Consider the following 13,884-nt stretch of genomic DNA (forward strand, 5'->3'; position numbering starts at 1 on the left):
CGCACTTGTTCTGTCTGGTAAACGCAATGGCCGGGAAGCTAATTTTAATTTTTTTTTTTTTTGCGGGGAGGGTGGGGGGGGGGGGGGGCGGAGATTTAACGTCGCACCGACACATGATAGGTCATATGACGACTTTCCAGCTTTTAATGGTGGAGGAAGACCCCCAGGTGCCCCTCCGTGCATTATCTCATCACGAGCGGGCACCTGGGTAGAACCACCGACCTTCCGTAAGCCAGCTGGATGGCTTCCTCACATGAAAAATTCAACACCCCGAGTGAGGCTCGAACCCACATCGATGAGGGCTAATTTTAATGTTAAATGCCTCAAAATACCTGCAATTTATAATCTTTTCTTGCTTACAAATGGAAAGAAAATATTATAATGTAAATTTATATAAGAAATGAAACTATTTTTTTTTGGTGTTCATGCGAAATGAATGACAGAATAGGATCAGCAAATCCATGAATCACGTTAATCATTTCATTTCTTAATCAAAATCCTTCAAGGGGTTTAGGAGATACAAAGCGGACACAAAATTGGAAGTCTCAACTTTAAACCTCGAATTGTGACTTTGACTTGAGACTACATGACCGACTCATTGAAGTTTGCACATTCATCTTGATGGGTGATCATTTGACTAAGTTTCATGAAAACCTTCAAGGAGTTTAAGTAATATGGAGCTGACATTAATTGTTACGGGCGGACGGAGACCATTCTTATAACTCCCACCACTCGTGGTGGTGGATCAATTAACAAAGTTAAAAATTCTAATATGCCTTTCAAATTTATAAACAAATTTTATTTCCATATTGTTGGTACATGGAAAATAACCAATGTATTCAAGTCGGTGGCTTTGCTGATTTTCTATCAAAATATTTGTGAACTGACCAAGCTGAGCAGACCTGAAAGACAAAAAAGTGTAATTGTTTTCCAGCATGTATACAAAACAAGTGGACCATGATGGCCCTATATCGCTCACCTGAGTTTAGTTGTTGTTGGTGGTTTGGGGTCGTGGGGGAGGGGAGGGGTAAAGGTGGGGGTAAGACATTGGGGAATGATGTGATATGACAATATTAAACATGAAGATTTTATAAAAGTTTCCACTACATAAATAAGGGGTAAAGTGACCACATCTAGTGGCAATACTTTTGATGAAAGAGAATAATTTGTACAATCTTCGTAAAGGGTCACCCAAGAATCATTTATTTTAAAATTGGAGCTGCTGTTTCTGACTAGAATGTTTTATGTTTCCGATATATACATATATGGAAAAAATGGTCATACCTCCTCGCAGCCATGTTTTTTGATGAATCAAAATAATTCTAACAATCTTTGTAGAGGGTTACACAAGGTCTATGTATGTGAAATTATTTTCAAATCGGGTCAGCAGTTTCGTACAAGAAGGTTTTTTAAGTTTCCACCATACACATATTCATCAACTTCCACCAAAAGGTATCAGATGGGATGATGTTTAAAGAAGGTGTAGACGGACGGATGGACGCTGGACAATGCGCGGTCACAATAGCTCACCCCGAGCACTTTGTGTTCAGGTGAGCTAAGAATGCTAGTAGAAATTAAAGACTTAACCAAATATTGCTAAGCATCATAACTTTGTAAATCACCATAAAGACTTATGAAACATTTGTAGTGCGTCACAGTTCCTTTGTGAAGTTTTAACATATTCTCACTAGTTGTTAATGGGCAAAATAAACAAGAGGGCCATGATGGCCCTACATCGCTCCCCTGAGTTTAATTGCTTCAAGTTGCTTGAACAAATTTCTTTGCTAAAGCTTCAAACACAAAAAACTAGGTGAGAAGGTCATGGTAAAGATTATTCAAGATAACTACTGAAATCTGTTAAAAAAATTATACAGGTGGTCCAAATCTCTTTGCTGTAGCTTCAAAACAAGAAAGTAGGTCAGTAGGTCAGGGTTAAGAATATTAAAGATGAGTATTGAAATCTGTATCAAAAGTTATACATATGGTCCAACTTTCCATGCTGTATCTTCAAAAACAAGAAAGTAGGTCAGTAGGTCAAGATTAAGACTATTCAAGATGAGTATTGAAATCTGTATCAAAAATTATACAGGTGGTCCAAATTTCTATACTGTAACTTCAAAAACGAAAAAGTAGGTCAGTAGGTCATGATTAAGACTTTTCAAGATGAGTATTGAAATCTGTATCAAACATTATACATGTGGTCCAAATCTCTTTGCTGTAGCTTCAACAAGAGGGTCATGATGACCCTGAATCGCTCACCTGAGTAATATGAGCCACATGTTTCAAATCACAAACTGATGCTAAAATGTTAGAAAGTAGGTCAGTAGGTCACATTCGTGGTCACTGAAAGTCAGTTTTAAGATCGGTGTGCAAAACTGTACATGTCATCCAAATTTCAAGGCTGTACCTTCAAATTTCAAGGCTGTACCTTAAAAAACAAGAAAGTACAAAAATGTAGGTCAGTAGGTCAAGGTCACAGTCAAGTGACCCCCTAATCACTTTGCGTCAACAGGTAATTATAATTAAACAGTCTAGGAAATATGATATGAAAATTTTTGAAGTATTTTTCCCGATATAACTCATATAACAAGTGACCCCCAGGGCGGGGCCTCCTTTCACCCCAGAAGCATAATTTGAACAATCTTGTTAGAGATCCACTAGGTAATGCTACATAACAAATATCAAAGGCCTAGGCCCTGAACTTTCAGACAAAAAGATTTGTTTTCCTAATATATGTCTATGTTAAACTTGGGACCCCCAGGGCAGGGCCTCTTTTCACCCCAGGACACAATTTGAACAATTTTGGTAGAGGACCACTAGGCAATGCAACATACCAAATATCAAAAGCCTAGGCCTTGCAGTTTCAGGCAAGAAGATTTTTAAAGTTTTTTTCCTATATAAGTCTATGTAAAACTTGTGACCTCTTTTCACCCCATGGGCATAATTTGAACACTCTTCATAGAGGACCATTAGATGATGTCACATGCCAAATATCGAGGCTCTACGCCTTGCAGTTTTGGACAAAAAGATTTTTTAATTTTTTCCTTTCGGTTGCCATGGAAATCAGTGTTCTGTGTGGAATTCAATTCTTTGAAAAAATTTTGAAGGGGACCACCCAAGGAACGTCCAGGCCAAGTTTCATCAAATTCCACCAAATGGTTTCAGAGGAGATGTTGTTTAAAGAAAAGTGTGGACGGACGGACGGTGAGCGATCACAATAGCTCACCCTGAGCACTTTGCTCAGGTGAGCTAAAAAAAACTTCACTTAATCATGATGCTGATATGGATGCCAACAAATAGGTGATGTCTTCTTCAAATAGCTTAAAATTATCCAACCTTAAACATCTAGACTTTGCAAAACTACAACACAGGCTTACTACTATGAAGTTTCATTCATATCCTGGCTTGGTCAAATTTGATTAAAGCGACATTATGCGCATCTTACTGCACATAGTGTGTTTTTGGTGAATGTTTAATAAAAGCAATTTTCGGTTGCTGTGCATTTAAAAGTGCTAAATTAACGACAATGCCGCATAAATATTTGGAGCTGATTTTTTAGAAATAAAGAAACAGAACTAATGAAATAATAGTTCTTTTTTCAAACTTCTAAGCAATTATCTCCCTTACCTATAGGTAGAGATTTCTGAAAGTTATAGGGAAGCAAAACTGTGCAGTTTGACTTCTCTTAAAAAACACTGCCCCAGTCAAAATAAGAAAAGTCATATTTGGAATGTTATTATTTCATACTGGTAACAGGAAGAGTTTGGTATGTTGGGTTAAAAGCTATAATTTCCTCCACCCTTTTTACACACACATCTATTTCAGCTGGATTTTTACTTGAAAAAATGCGTATAATTTCACTTTAAACACTGAACCTTAAGGGCTAACTCCTTAATGAACTAGAACTATCATTAACGGCGTTAAATAGCCCCAAACAAACCGTCCCAGTGGATGTACAGAGCACACTAAGTTAAACTATTCTTGATGTCTAAGTATGTAACTGTTCCTGGTCATTGTGATCTTGATCTATGACCTACTAACCTCAAAGTCGACCTTGACCTGTATTTTATGATGTTACACCTGTGTACCAAAATTTATGATCCTATGCCTAAGCATTCTGAAGTTATCATCCGGAAACCATTCAACTGTTCCTGGTCATTTTCCCCTTGACCTTTGACCAACTGACCTCAAAGTTGAATTTCCCTGTATTTTGTAATGTTACACCTGTGTACCATACATTATTTAAATCTGTTAAGCCTTTCATGAGTTACTGTCTGGAAACCATGAAAACCAACGAACTGACAGACCGACTGACAAGCTCACTCCTATATACCCACCCCTCACCACCTCAAACTTCGTTTTGTGGTGGTAAAATGATGCCATAATTGTGTAACACATGTCCCCTGAAAGTGCTTGACAGAGTATTTAATAAATTTCACAACAGTGCTATAACTCCAGAAAGAAGAGGACAGTTGTTGACATAATGTTCTGATATAGATATAAAATTTCAAAGTCCGAAAGAAGGGCCATAACTCCAGAAAAATAATTGGACAAGATGCACATGCACTTGAGGAGTTGAGTACACATAAATGTTTGAGAGACAGACAGTTCAAACACTATATGAATCCCAGTTTGTTGACAGCTGCTGCATAAAAATCCTGAATTGAAATGGATTTTATCCTAGGTGACCTTGACATATGACCGGAAATTATTAGAGGTCATCTTCTCAAGGAGACTGGGTAAATCAGTTTTGCTGATACTGATCTATAAAGGATTTGATGCTAGGTGACCTTGACCTTTCACCCAGTGACCCTAAATTGATAAAGGTTATCTACTAAAGGAGACCAATCAACCTATCAAATCTGAAGTATGCAGGCCAAACATGTAAAGATATTTGTTTAAAATAGATTTGACCAAATGACCTTGACCTTTGACCTGCAAATGACCAGGAGACTAAACATCCAATAAAATATGAAGGCTCAAGGCCAAATAGTTATCTCAAGGTAATAATCAGAAATGGATTTAACCAATTAGGACCTTCAACCTTGACCTTTGACCCCAAAAATCAATAGGGGTTGTCAACTTAAGAAGACCAATCACCCTGTGAAATATAACAGCTCTAAGAATAATATATATCTAGATATCGAGCAGAAACAGATTTCCTATATAAGGCCCTTGTGATCTTGACCTTTGGCCCAGTAATCTGAAACTCAATAGGGGTCATCTGCTGGTCATGATCAACTTCCCTATAAAGATGCGTGATCCTAGGCCAATGCATTCTCAAGTTATCATCCGGAAACTGTTTAACTATTACGGGTCACCGTGACCTTGCCTGGTGGCCTGATTTCAAAATCAATAGTCATTTGCTGGTCATGACCAACCTCCCTATCAACTTTCATGATCCTAGGCCCAAGCGTTCTTAGAGTTATCATCTGGAAACCGATTGGTCTGCGGACCGACAGACAGACCGACATCAGCAAAACAATATACCCCTCCTTCGAAGAGAGCATAATAAAGATACTGCTTGAAATAAGAACAGACTCAAAGAACCCACCAGTACTGTATAGATCTTTGCACTTTTCACAGGCAAAAGTTATCCATGTTAACCATTTTCGTCAACTGAGTATTCCATTTCCACTTGCTTTTTGCCATTGTCAATTTGAAGATTTGTTTTGAATTACACATCAAATTTGATCCTACAATAGAAAAAAAGTACAATTTCTATAATCATGACATCAATGAATTTAAAGATAACTATATACACACAGTAATAAGTGTCACTTCAAATTCATTATAATATACCAGAAAATATTAAATTCACCCAGTGGCTTACAGGTAGTAAGTATGACCTATCTTTATATCATTATATAATCATGTTTTTGGTTTTATTATTCATTATATATGGGTAGTGATTCAGTTATGTCAAGGCAGTCAGTGAATCAGCTGTTTTTCTGCATTATGTACCAGAAATTACTTAAGTTTCCTAAAGTAACTGACAACATACATGTTGCAGAGGTGGGGATAAACATGTACAATAATTACAAAAAGAAGGTAAGTCTTTAACTGGGCATCCAGATTGACAGTCCTTGTGACAAGTGTTTCTTACTTTTTTTACAATATTTTCTAGAAATAAGACTTGAAAACATTTTTTCTGGAGAAAAAACTGTTCACTAAAGAGTTATGGAATAGATAAGAGACAGACCATGTTAACCTTTGACTTTTAAGTGTGACCTTGACCTCGGAGCTAGGGGTCTGGGTCTTGCACATGACACATTGTCTCATTACGGTAAACATTTATGCCAAGTTATTTCAAAATCCCTTTATGGATGGCAGAGTTATGAACTGGACACGAAACAGACCATGTTAACCTTTGACCTTCAAGTGTGACCTTGACCTAGGAGGTAATGATCTGGGTCTTGCGCGTGACACGTCATCTCATTACAGGAAACATTAAATATTATGCCGAAGTAATTTTAAAATCACTCCATCGATGGCAGAGTTATGGACCTGATAAGAAACAGACCATGTTAACCTTTAACCTCTAAGTGTGACCTTGAACTTAGAGCTAGGGGTCTGGATATTGCGCATGATATGTCACCTCATTATCTAATTTTTAACATTTAAGCTAAGTAATTTCAAAATCCTTTTATGAATGGCAGAGTTATGAATCGGACACAAAACAGACCTTGTTAACCTTTGTCTTCTAAGTGTGACCTTGACCTTGGAGGTAGGGGTCTGGGTCTAGGGCATGACACATTGTCTGATAATAGTAAACATTTTTGTCAAGTTATTTCAAATTCCTTCACGGGTGGCAGAGTTACAGCCCCGACAAGAATTTACACAGACGCATGGACGGACAGTGCCATTTTAATATGCCCACCTTTGGCGGCGTAATAACAAATCTTCTCAAATATCTAGAGAACCTTAAATATCATGTATAACAAACCTACATTTGGTAAACATCTGGTAAATACAAACCGGCATCATTTGTGATGGTTTACATCTGGAAAGTACATTCATCTGGCAGCTGCTGAAACGAATAGTTTATTAGTTAATAGTTATAGTATTTTACACTGTACTTTTCAAATTTTACTAAATAATAACTGAAAATGTATATCAAAAACTGATGTTTTAAAACCCATCTTACATTTTCACTGACACATTAAAGAGAATCTAAGATCTCACAGGGATAATGATTGACTCTCATGTGATAAGCAATTCCTATTTTTTACTATGTTTGCTACATTAGTTACAGACTTGAAGAAGAAAATTTTAATTCAATTAAATGTTTCAAACCTTGCAAGTCCTACACCCTTACCCTGCTAAATATTTATATAAACTTGTCCATTTGTCAGTTTGGAAAGTACCATTAACTGTCAGGCGTGCTTACCAAAAATGCTGACTGAATGGGGAACAATGCAGATCTTGATCAAACTGCATAGATATGCAAGCTGATCATGATCTACACTAGTCGCAAAGGCAGAATCAATTGTGTCCAGCATGATAAGGGTTTATAGAGAATATAAATGATACCGACCTCTTTTACTAACCCACACTGCATTAAAAACTAACATTTTTCAGATATTTATAGTCTAAAAATCTTTAATACAAACCTCCATTATTTTTAATATCTGGACAACACCAACACTCACAACACTTTTTCAAGATTTCATCAATTCACTTTACATCTGGAAAGAACTTCTATCTGGAGTCTGCTGAAAAATGAGAAAATATTTCAGTAATATATCTGCAGACTAGTTCTGTTATATACATATATAATGAAAACAAGAGCTGTCTCCATAGGATGACACATGCCCCCAATGGCACTTTGAATGAATAGTTATGGCCGATGTTAAAGTTTAGGACCTTTGACCTACGGACTTGGGTCTTGCGCGCAACACGTCATCTTACGTGCGTAGTTATTTTAAAATCCATGCATGAATGACAAAGATATGGACCGGACATGCCCATCATTGCACTATCATGAAAAATGGCCTTTAACGTCTAAGTGTGACCTTGACTTTTGAGCTACGGACCTGGGTCTTGCGCGCGACACATTGTCTTACTGTGGTACACATTCATGCCCAATACTTTTAAAATCCATGCATGAATGACAAAGATATGGACTGGACACGCCCATCAATGCACTATCATGAAATATGACCTTTAACGTCTAAGTGTGACCTTGACCTTTGAGCTACAGACCTGGGTCTTGCGCGCGACACGTCGTCTTACTGTGCCACACATTTACGCATAGCTACTTGTAAATCCATCCATGGATGACAAAGATATGGACCGGACACGCCCATCAATGCACTATCATGAAAAATGACCTTTAACGTCTAAGTGTGACCTTGACCTTTGAGCTACGGATCTGGGTCTTGCGTGCGACATGTCGTCTTACTGTGGTACACATTCATGCCAAGTTATTTGAAAATCCATCCATGGATGACAAAGATATGGACCGGACACGAAAATTGCGGACAGACGGTTCAAAAACTATATGCCTCCCTTCGGGGGCATAAAAATACTATATACTTGCAAAATGACATGTTTATAAATTTAGAAGAAACTTTAACATTATAAAAATATTTTCAGCTTTAGTCAATAACAAATTTTTAAAATGTTTACATGTACACAGGCACAAGAATAAGAAATGATCTGGCAAATAATTCAAAGATCCTTTTTTCTAAAACAACAACAGCAGAATTTGAGCCTGGTCAGGATCCATGCTCGCTAACGGATTCTCTAACTGCAATAGGCTTTGAAAGCGAACAGCATGGATCCTGACCAGACTGCGCGGATGCGCAGGCTGGTCTGGATCCATGCTGGTCGCAAAGCCACTATGTTGGATTTCTCATGGTGCAGCTCATTTTGTTTTTATGCCCTATATATGGAATATATTGTCTGTTTAAACTGAAGTCTACAGAATACAATACACTAACTGAAGCTGCTTGCCAGTAAGTCACCAGTACATAGTCATCAGTACATAGTTTGTGCTATATAACCGTTCAATACAGGCCCGGGTCCAGAAATAATTAACTGGGGGGCACCAGTCTAGAAAAAAAACGTCACCGTTGAGGCACATAGCGCCGAGTGTGGGTAGGTACGGGAGGGGAGCCTCTGCCCATGTAAGGGGGGTCAGGGTTTCTCCCCTGGAAATTTGTGAAATACAGGTATGAAATGGTGGCCTCTGGTGCATTTACTGGTGGGGTAGTCCCCTTACTCTAAGGATTTCAGGGGGCTCTCCCCCTGGAAATTTTTGAAATACAGGCAGAAAATGGTGGCCTCTGGTGCATTTTTAGGTCTAAATTTTTAGGTAATGGAGGAGTTACTCCCCTCTTGATGGTGGGGGAGGGGGGCTCTCCCCCTGGGGTGGCCTCTGGTGTGTTTCTGGGTCTAAATTTTGAGAAAATATTATTCCTTTGTCAAAACAGTAGGGTGCATTTTTGACGAGTAAAGGTCACTTCTCAGCCAACTGGGGTGGGGGGGGGGGGCTGGGCACGGGCCCCCTCTGCCCGGCCCTGGAGCCGGGCCTGCAATATTTAACTTATCTTCACAGGGGCTAACAAGTAAAAAATTTAACAAGAGCCATCTAATGTCAGAGCACTCGACTACTGAAGCCCTTCCACTTAATGCTAGCTTAAAATTACATTATATACAGTAACAGCTTCAGAAACATGTTTCTCAGCTGAAAAAGGTGCATAAAACTGTAAAAATATATGCCACAGTTATGAAACTTGTGAGGTATGTCATGATCCTATGATGTGAAAGATGTGTGGAAAGTCATAAAACAATTGGTAAAAATTCGTAAGACACAAGCTTACAAAGCCTTACATGCAAAACTTTAACATTAATCTCTAAGTTAATTAAAAAGCAGCTTAATTTAGACAGAAATAAAATCTAGAGATATATCTTGCACCTGAGGTTATCTCATGATGCCAAAGACCTGTTTAAAGTTTGAAAACATTTGGCCTAATGGTTTTAGAAATGTTTACATCATCACTGTAAACATATATCTTTTGTGACACAGACACTGACAAAGAAGTGACAACAAAAGCTGTACTATTTGGAAAAAAAAATCAAAAAGTCAAGCTAAAAATACAACAGGAAATTAAAATTTTAATGTCGTTATGATGTAAAGAAACACTTACTGAATGACTTTTCTTTCAATAGTCAAAATCACAAAAAAAAAAACACTACAATTTCATAGTACAAATTCTGTAATCTGACTGGATGAAAACTGAATGAAAGAGTTTCATCTTCAATGTCGAATGACTATTGACACCTGAAATATGAGCTATTACCACATATCTAAATGAATTCGGATTTATTAAATGGAAATGATTCTAAGCAGTCAGCATGACAAAAAAATTATTTTCAGTTTTATTTCTAAATTTTGTACTTATTAGCCTAGTACACACACAAAAAAAAAGGTCATGTTGAATAATATAGACCGGTTACAGTTTTGTAGTAGCAATTTATATTTAAGGAGTCATGTAACAATGAAAACTATTGCCCTTAGGCCTAAAGAGAGAGCAACACTTTTGACTTCATTGTCCAGCAAGCCATTCAGTTAGTTTCTTTAGGAAATATTACATGCGTCAGAAATAAATTTTCATCACTTTTTCACATTCTGGTTTTAATAATGTTCAGAACAGTTGCGAAATAGTGCGTGTGGGTTCGAGATGAATTTTATAAATTAAGAATGCATTTTGTTCAAATTGACATAATATACCTGGGAACTAAATGATGTTCCATCAAAGCATGCTCATTTTTTGTCCAGAGTGCGGACAGCCATTTCTTGCCCTGCCTTCTTTATCTGAAATATCCAAAGTTTATGATTAAGCTAAAAAATGAATAAATTATATGTTTTCTAGTACAGTCTGATTACTGTCCTAGAGACCAAAAGCAAAACCAATGGAAAATACTGTGGATAAAATCTCCTACGTATAGGCAGCTGCTATATATACATGCGACTGCTTGTGGCAATGTGACTGAATGCCAATCCAGAGGTCTAGGATTCAAATCCCTGTCTGGGCAATCATTGTAAATCTTACAAGAAACTTGTTCAAGTACAGGCCATTTCTGGGGCTGCAATGACAGGATAGTTAAGGTTTGTGACTTTGAATCACATGATCCTCACCGAAAATTTTGACTTCATTTGGGGTGTGGAATTCTTCATGTGATGAAGTCATAATCCACCTCATGGCCAACAGAGGCTGAGGTCAGTAGCTCAACCCTAGTGCACGCCCATACCTGAAATATTATGCCTGAAGGGGCACCTGAGAACTTTTTGAACATTTTCTACCATCAAAAGATGAAAAAGTCGCCAGTTGTGGTGACTGAATGTGGATCCCGAACTAAAATATGGCAAGCATGAATTTTTGATATCCTAAAATTGCGATAGCTCTATCAATCATTTGTCTTGCTTCACCCAGAAAAATTGATAGAGCAGGGGCGTACGGAGGATTTGAGCATTGGGGTGGTGGAGGGGGTGGTACCGGTATTGGGAGGGGGTATCCCCCTCACATCAACGGGGTCCGGGTGGCCCCTGGAAAAAAAATGCATAAAGCTAGAGTAATTGGTGCAATCTGGCGACTTCTTGGGCTGAACATACTTGCTTTTTTCTTGAGTTTTCACCCCTATTCAGTATTTACAGTTTACTGTGTTTAAACACTGTAATGGTGGTACGATGTTAGATACTGACAATGTCTTGCCAGGGTTACTGAGAACCAGTATTATGTCTAAGTAGGGGATCGAGCACAAGACCCTGACTAAAAGGGGTAATCCGATGCTTATGGCATTTTAGTCACTAAATGGCATTATAAAGGTATTTTCCATTTCCATACAGAAGCAGTACCTTTTAGGCAGAATTTGAGACACAACATTAATTGCAAGTGCCTATAATCTGTTCAGTAGTAAGCAATTCAATACTATTAACTTTCATTAATTAATGTATCGCATATATTCTGAGTCTGCAGGGCATGAAAATGCAGCAGCCTTGGTCATGTTGGTCACTTTGATGTATTGATTTTGTACTAATATGGTTTACCTGTTACCAAGGTGATGTAGCAAGGTGTCAGCAATGAGACAAGATTCTGTGAATGTATCAGCTGCCTATGCACTTCATGAAAATGGACACCGCTGTATTCATTTCAATTGTATTTTCTAGCTTTAATTTCAAAAACTTACGAGTTCGGCATTTTGCCCGACTGCTCGAAATATTGGGACGGCGGGCGCCACCCCCCCTGCCACCCCAGCTCCTACGCCCTTGTAAAAAGTCTAAATTTATTTTGTCTAGTAATTGAAATTACTAAACTGCCGGTTGGGTGTGTGTGTGTGTTCGGATTTAACGTCTTTTTAAAAAAAATTTCAGTCATATAAACGACGTTGTCTACTTGTAGCAGTGAGCACAATGCCCAACTTTATAGTGCTGTCTAACCGGAATATCATGCCATAGACACATGACATGATACCCCACCCAGTCACATTATACTGACACCGGGCTGACCCAGTCTAGCGCTATCCCCTTAATGCCGAGCGCCAAGCGAGGAAGCTGCTAGTACCATTTTTTTTTACATCTTGGTATGACGCGGCCAGGGCTCGAACCCAAGACCTCCGCACTCGAAGCGGACGCTCTACCACTAGGCTACTTTGGTGGTAAACTCTAAAACTCCGCACGACACTAAACCCACATACTGGATCCTTCCCTGCTGGTCACTGGGTGCCTTTTGGGCACGGCTCATGCTAGGTCCAGGCCCTACCCTGTAAGAAAAACACAGTGTTTTTCTTATAGGGTAGGGCCTGGACCTAGGCATGAGCCGAACCACTGTGTTTCTGGGTGGGTGGAGAGTGATTAGTTTTGAGCCCCGATAACGCAAGCAATAAATGATGCAATAATCCAATAAAACAAGTAACTGTAGACGAAACATACCTCAAGAATGTTAAATGTCCAGCGTTGAAACTGAATAAATCTACATGTACATTTTGTGTGAGCTCTGTGATAAAAACAACACTGTCTCCGACCCAATTGCAAACAAGTTTCTGATTGGTCGATGTACCTTTTATTGCGTCAGCAATAATTTCACAGTATTGGAAGATGTATTACAAAATCAAGTATCAGTTGGGCTAAGTTTTTCAGGATTTATAATGGAAAAATCACTTAGAAGCGCAAAATACATGGGCGCCGCCATTTTATTTTTGCACGTAGTGTTTGTCTTAAGACAAAAGATAAAAGTTAGGGGTGCCCTGAGGCACCCCTAGGAATAGTCCTAATTTTAGTCTTAATTTCACACATAGTGCGCATTAAGATTTTTCTTGAAACGCACTTTTCACCTAGTTTTGCACTTAGGAGTAAAAACAGACTTAAGATTCTTTATGAAACGCACCCCAGCTCTGTTATCACGAAAACTCTGCTAGCTAGAACTGTCAAAAACGCATGGAAACATGAAAAATGCAAATTTTCCAACTCGTGTGCCATATTTCTGGAAATGTGACGTTTCTAATGACCAAACAGTCATGAATATTACACACACTTGAATGAAATGTTGCTTTTGGGAAAAACAATTGGCAAAAAATAATCGGGAATGGGGATGCGCCACGGGAATGGAGTTGCGCGTATACATTATATGTATTATGATGTATACGAGCAACTCCATTCCCTGTGCGCAACCATATTCCCGATGATTTTTTGTCAATTATGTCCCCATAAGCAGGATCTGAAGCAAATAATTTTGATATTCGTTACTTTATAACATTTGAGTTATCATAAAAAGCATCAGATGTCCTCAGATTAGGCATATGAGGTCAGAAACTTCTATTTTTGTTGATTTCATACTTCTTACAAGCTTCGTGTTGCCCGAGTTTTTGTGATATTAGAGT

General features: G+C 38.3%; 1 long non-coding RNA gene across 3 annotated transcripts; it reads right to left on the reverse strand.

Moving 5' to 3' along the window:
• Nucleotides 1–758: 758 nt before the first annotated feature.
• Nucleotides 759–13,053, reverse strand: LOC123541440 (uncharacterized). Of its 3 annotated transcripts, XR_008366364.1 has the most exons (6): nucleotides 12,938–13,053; nucleotides 10,739–10,822; nucleotides 7,614–7,715; nucleotides 6,979–7,030; nucleotides 5,555–5,696; nucleotides 759–902 (listed from the first exon to the last, which is right to left on the reverse strand). It is a non-coding gene; the product is annotated as an uncharacterized LOC123541440 (long non-coding RNA). The 3 variants fall into 3 exon arrangements; XR_008366363.1 differs by lacking the exon at nucleotides 12,938–13,053 and having other exon boundaries at nucleotides 6,979–7,027; nucleotides 10,739–10,951; XR_008366362.1 differs by lacking the exon at nucleotides 12,938–13,053 and having other exon boundaries at nucleotides 10,739–10,951.
• Nucleotides 13,054–13,884: the final 831 nt, after the last annotated feature.

The sequence above is a fragment of the Mercenaria mercenaria genome, chromosome 12, assembly GCF_021730395.1.
Source record: "Mercenaria mercenaria strain notata chromosome 12, MADL_Memer_1, whole genome shotgun sequence".
In the NCBI taxonomy this organism is placed as follows: domain Eukaryota; kingdom Metazoa; phylum Mollusca; class Bivalvia; order Venerida; family Veneridae; genus Mercenaria; species Mercenaria mercenaria.